Consider the following 7038-nt stretch of genomic DNA (forward strand, 5'->3'; position numbering starts at 1 on the left):
CCTTGTTTAGGACTAGATCAAAAGGGATGATCACAAGTAAAGCATCACACTCATCTTTCTTGCATAATCACACAACTCACACAACTTTTACAAGGAAAGATGTACTTCAATAATCTTAAGAAAAAAGTATGTTATATCTTGCTTTATAAGATATTATCTATCCCAAATTAAAGCATGGAATGTTCAACACAATAATGAATCCAAAAAATGTAATGTTGATCCTAAACAAGACTCGTTCACATACGAATGTGATTTTTTTTTTCTAACAAGCATGGTCATCTCAAGCATTCAACATAATCAAATATCTAAAATTAAGTTTTACATTATCCTCAATGTAAAAAAAAAAGGAAAGAGAACAAAAGTATAAAGATTAGAAAACTGTTACTCCCCTTTTGTTCTCAAGGATGAATGTCTGATTGATTTGGACATGAGCTGACTTCTTGCTTGATTTTTTTTTACCTGCATATCACAACTAAAAGAAAACATTGATTTATTTTTTTGAAAATAAAGAACCTCACACCCCCCCCCAACTTAAAATAATGCATTGTCCCTAATGCATGAACAAGAAAATATAAGAGATGGAAGAAAGAGAAAATAAAAATAAAAATAAAAATGAAAAAAATAAAAATAAAAACTCATTACTTCTGACACCACAATGGTATTGGATCTTCAAGATCCAATGTCTCAACTTCAGCCACAAAGTTTTCAAGATAAGGTTTCAATCGATGACCATTTACTTTGAAAACATTTCCATTCTTAGGATTTTCTACCTCAAAAGCACCATGCTCAGATATGGATTTAATCACAAATGAACCAATCCATTTTGTCCTCAACTTCCCAGGAAAGAGATGTAATCGTGAATTATACAAGAGAACCTTTTGAAAAACATGAAAGGATTTTCTAAGAATATGTTTATCATGCAAGGTTTTCATCTTATGTTTTGAAATTTTTGCATTTTCAAATGCATCATTTCTCAGTTCATCTAATTCATCCAATTGAAGCTTTCTATTTTTGCCAACCTCGTTTTCATTATCATTGAATTGCTGGATGACCCAATATGCACGGTGCTCAATCTCAACAGGGAGATGACAAGGCTTTCCATAAACTAGCCTATAAGGAGACATTCCTAAAGAGGTCTTGTAAGCACTACGATATGCCCACAAAGCATCAACTAGTCGTAGGGACCAATCTTTACGGTTTGGATTGACTGTTTTCTCTAGAATGTTCTTGATCTCCTTATTTGCCAACTCAGCTTGGCCACTAGTTTGTGGGTGATAGGGGGTACTGACCTTGTGAATTACACCATATTTTCTCATCAAAATCCCAACGGGCTTGTTACAAAAATGCTTACCACCATCACTAATCATTGCTCGGGGCATGCCAAAACGAGAGAAAATGTTTTCTTTCAAGAATTTGACCACAACTCGATGGTCATTGGTTCGAGATGCAATGGCCTCCACCCATTTAGACACATAATCAACAGCTACAAGGATGAATTGGTAACCAAATGAACTTGGAAAAGGTCCCATGAAATCAATCCCCCAACAATCAAATATTTCCAAAACAAAAATGGGGTTTAAGGGCATCATGTTACGCCTAGTGAGGTTACCTAGTCGTTGGCATCGGTCACATGCAACACAGAAGGCATGGACATCTTTGAACATGGTGGGCCAATAAAAACCACACTGCAAGATCTTGGCAGTGGTTTTCATGGAAGAGAAATGCCCACCACAGGCTAATGCATGACAAAAATTAATTACACTTGGAATTTCATGATCAGGGATGCATCGCCTCACAATTTGGTCAGGGCAGTATTTAAATAGGTAGGGGTCATCCCAAAAAAAGGTACGCACGTTGCGCAAGAATTTTTGTTTGTCAAGTTTAGACCAATGAGAAGGAATCCGACTTGTGGCTAGGTAATTTGCTATGTCGACATACTATGGAGAGCCAATGTAGGAAACATCACCTACACAAAATAAATTTTCATCAGCAAAGAATTCATTTATTGGAGATTCATCAATTATGGTCTCATAGCTTGAAAGACGGGACAAATGATCAGCCACTACATTCTCTACTCCCTTTTTATCTCGAATTTCAAGGTTAAACTCTTGGAGTAGGAGGATCCATCGAATCAAACGTGGCTTGGCATCTTGTTTTGTGAGCAAGTATTTCAATGCTGCATGATCAGTGAAAACAATAACAAGAGATCCAACCAAATAAGACCGAAACTTGTCCAATGCAAAGACCACAACTAAAAGTTCTTTTTCAGTTGTAGTGTAATTCAATTGAGCATCATTCAAAGTCTTGCTAGCATAATAAATGACATGAGGTTTCTTATCTTTTCTTTGCCCTAAAATAGCCCCTACCGCAAAATCACTAGCATCACACATCAGTTCAAATGGTAAAGACCAATCAGGAGCTTGCATGATTGGTGCAGTGGTCAACAACCCCTTAAGCTTTTCAAAAGCTTCTTGACATTTTGATGTCCAATCAAATTGAACATCTTGTGACAACAAGTTACATAATGGTTTGGCAATGGTACTAAAAGAATGAATGAATCTTCGGTAAAAACCAGCGTGTCCTAAAAAGGATCTCACATCTTTCACACTCCGAGGGGTAGGTAATTTTTGAATGAATTCAACCTTTGACTTATCTACCTCTATCCCTTTTGAAGAGACAATATGACCTAAGACAATGCCATGTGTCACCATAAAATGACATTTCTCCCAATTAAGTACAAGGTTCCTCTCTTCATACCTTTCAAGAACTTTTTCTAAATGCATTAGACACAACTCATAAGAATCCCCATAAACTGAAAAATCATCCATGAAAACTTCCAAAAAAATTTCCACCATGTCACTAAAGATACTCATCATACACCTTTGAAAAGTGGCTGGTGCATTACACAAGCCAAAAGGCATTCTTCTATAAGCATAGGTACCAAAAGGATAAGTGAAAGTGGTTTTTTCTTGGTCTTCTAAAGAAATCTCAATTTGGTTGTAACCTGAGTATTCATCAAGAAAACAATAGAAAGCTCTTCCGGCTACTCTTTCAAGCACTTGGTCTAGAAATGGAAGTGGAAAATGGTCCTTCCTAGTCACCATGTTCAACTTACGATAATCAATGCACATACGCCATCCAGTTTGGATTCTAGTTGGTACTAGCTCATTATTTTCATTCTTCACTACCGTGACTCCAGATTTTTTAGGGACAACTTGGGTTGGACTAACCCATTTTGAGTTTGCAATGGGGTAAATGATACCCGCATCAAGTAGCTTAAGCACTTCACATCTTACTACTTCCTTCATGTTTGGGTTCAATCGTCTTTGCATTTGCCTCACAGTTTTAGCATCTTCTTCAAGATAGATTCTATGTGTACATAAAAGAGGGCTAATTCCTTTCAAGTCAGTAATAGTCCACCCAATTGCTTTTTTGTGTTTTCTCACCACTCTCAAAAGTTCTTGTTCCTGCTCTATGGTAAGTTTTGATGAAATCACAATAGGATATGATTCATCTTCCCCTAGAAATGCATACTTAAGATCACTCGGTAAAGGCTTCCTTTCTGGTTTATAAGGTTGGACAAGAGATGCCTCAGCTTTCACTTGGGGTGAAATCAAAGGCTCAAACGATGGGGTCCATTGACCTATTGACATAAGAGGCATTGGATCTAGATAAGTCTCGAGTTCTCTTACTTCCTCATCAACACATTCCAAAGAACAAAATCTTTCATCATGAATTAAAGTTCTCTCCAATGGATCCTTTATCCATTCTCTCTCAAAGTGTTCTTGACAAACTGTTTGGATCAAATCCACCTCTATAATGTCCTCATGTTCACCAATTTGTTTGGAGACATTGAATATGTTCATCTCCACAGTCATATTCCCAAAAGACAATTTCATCACCCCATTCCTACAGTTGATTAAAGCATTGGATGTAGCTAGGAAAGGTCTACCAATTTAGGGTATTAGGTGTTAAAACACCCCTTCGGGCTTAATTGCTTAGGTTAGGGAGGCTACGAAATCAAACTTATCTACATTTTTATTATCATCATTTTCTTTTTAATTTTTTTTGTTTTTTTTTGTTTTTTGTTTTTTTTTTTTTGCAAATTATAGACTATCCCTATCCCTTAGTTGTTACCTTTAACAAAAGAACATAAATAATGTAATAATCCAATGTGCAACCCACAATCATATGTTAAAGTGTGTGTGTGTGAAAATGAAGGTTTAAAAATATTTGTTAAATGAGTATATGAGCAGAACAAAGTGATAACAATGCGAGAGTTTGTAAACCTGAATATTTCAAGAAGTATTCTAATAGGCCTTGTTATGAATATTGCAAATAACCATTAGAAAATGTTTACTAAGATGCGTCTCAAGAGTCATTCCCCCTTACTCTGCCATCCTAGTAATAATAGTTTTGCCAAATGGTTTTTTAAAAACAAAAACAGTTAGTTGGTTGTTTTTTTTTAAATACTACTACTCTCCTCCCAATCAAAACAAGACATTGTCCTCAATATCCTAAGGTAAAAAGATAGAGTATAGAAGACATCACCTGAAACAACGAACACTGACAATCCTGAAACACACTTAAACAAATATAAGAGATAACAAAACAGAAAAAAAAATATTATGCTATTAATAAAACTAAAAGACATAATTTTTTACAAACTTAGACTCAAATCGTAGTTGTGATTGTGGCTCACATCTTCCCTTGGTTTTACGTCCAAGAACGGCTTAAACATCCTCTATGGGTTGGGGATAGGCTTCCCATCCAGTTTTCTTAAAAACTAGCAAACAGGGTCTTTTACAGTCAAATTCCCAAGACTAAGTCAATCACGTTCTTTATGGAAATGGGGTCATAAGTCTTGAAATGCACAATGCACATCTCCACCAGGATATGTCTCCAAAGTCAATAGAAGATTATCTAAAGATTCCTTATGTTTTGAAATAAATCCTGACTTTTGACAATTTTCACAAGTTTTGCAGAATGCATGCGTGTCCTTGAACATGGTGGGCCAATAAAATCCATTTTGAAAGAGTTTTGCAATGGTCTTTTTTGACGAGAAATGACTGCCATATACTTCAGAATGACAAAATTTAATGACATTACTTACCTTATTGTCAGGAATGCATCTTCGAAATATTTGATCAGGACAATATTCGAATAAGTAAGGGTCATCCCAATAAAATTTCTTCACTTCGTTCATAAACTCACCTTTGTCTTCGGTACTCCAATGAGTTGGCAAATCTCCTGAGGCAAGGAAATTGATATTTTTAGCAACCCAAGGCATTGAACTAAGAGAAAGTAAGGATTTATTAGGAAAGTAATCATCGGTTGGTGTGATGTCAGATATCGAATCTGTTGTCACTCTTGACAAAAGATTCGCATCAACATTTTCGGTGTCTTTTTCATCTGTGATTTCTTCCTGAGAATAAGTCATTTGCAAATCTTCAAATTCATCAAACTCAGTATTACTCAAAGTAGATTCAAATTGATCATAAACCAATTCTTCAATAAAATCTACTTCTTGTAAATCATTATCATCTCCAGGTTGCTTGCAAATGTTGAAAATATTCATCTCCAATGTCATGTTTCCAAAAGATAGCTTCATCAGTCCATTCCTACAATTAATCAATGCATTAAAAGTTGCAAGAAATGGACGCCCTAAAATAACATGAAATGAATTACATGCTTCAACAGGTTGTGTGTCCAAGACAATAAAATCCACAGGATAAATGAATTTATCAACTTGTACTAACACATCTTCAACTATTCCTCTAGGCACTTTTACAGATCTATCGGCAAGTAAAAGAGTCACAGAAGTTGGTTTTAACTCACCTAGATTGAGACTTTGAAAAACTGAATATGGAAGTAAATTCACACTAGCTTCAAGATCAAGTAAAGCTCTTTCAATTTTATGTTCTCCAATAAAGCATGAAATTGTAGGACAACCAGGGTCTTTATATTTCAATGCATTATTGTTCTGAAGAATGGCACTTACTTGTTCGGCTAAAAAGACTTTCTTTTTCACATTCAGTTTTCTCTTCACAGTGCACAGATCTTTCAAAAATTTAGCATAAGAAGGAACCTGTTTAATAGCATCCAACAAAGGTATATTGATCCTTACCTGTTTGAAAGTTTCAAAGATTTCAGAGTTGTGATTGACTTTCCTTTGTTTGGTCATGGCATGAGGAAATGGAAGTGCTGGCGGGGAATCAGTCTTTTCTTTGTAATGATCAAATTCAACCTCTTCCTTACCCTCAGAGATTGATTCATCATCATTCTCACAAGGTTCAAGAATGGGTTTTTCAATAACCTTACTACTACGAAGAGTGATGACTGATTTGACCTGATCCATGTGTTGGCTTCCCGAACTACTTGCATTCGCATTGTATTGCCCTTTGGGATTTTGTTGTGGTTGAGATGGAAACTTACCTTTCTCTTGGAAACTGAGAGCAGATGTCAATTTTGCAAGAGTATCTTTAAAATCTGTCATGCTTTGAGCAAGTTGAGTGTTAATTGCCTCTTGCTTTTCCATAAATGCATGCAATGTTTCCTCAAGATTTGTTCTAGGAGGTGGAGCATAAGGAGGTGCATATCCATGAGAATTTTGGAAATTATGATGTGCTTGAAACGGTGGCTATGAAGTTTGTGCATTATTGTTATCACTCTTCCAACTGAAATTTGGATGATTTCTCCAACCAGGGTTATATGTTTGCGAATATGGGTTATGATTGGGCCTTTGAAAACTGTTTAATGCATGGGCTTGTTCATGGAGACATTCTTTAAAAGAAGGTAAGGTTGGACAGTCATTGGTTGAATGTTCGTTGGTTTCACAGATTTGACATACAATGTCTTGAACAGATTTTAATTGACCACTCTTTTTCAATTCTAGCGCTTCGACTTTTTTAGCTAAAGATGCAAACTTGGCTTGGAGGTCATGATCATCCCTAAGGTTGTACATACCCCCACTAGATGTATGAGGTTGAGTTTTACTTGGTGCCTCATAAGTACCTGTGGTGTCCTAATTTTGTGCAT

The 7038-nt window shown here is 35.8% G+C and overlaps 1 pseudogene; it reads right to left on the reverse strand.

The window, feature by feature from the left end:
• Nucleotides 1-1133: 1133 nt before the first annotated feature.
• Nucleotides 1134-7038, reverse strand: LOC133676683 (uncharacterized; annotated as a pseudogene).

This window comes from Populus nigra, chromosome 17 (genome assembly GCF_951802175.1).
Source record: "Populus nigra chromosome 17, ddPopNigr1.1, whole genome shotgun sequence".
Taxonomy (NCBI): domain Eukaryota; kingdom Viridiplantae; phylum Streptophyta; class Magnoliopsida; order Malpighiales; family Salicaceae; genus Populus; species Populus nigra.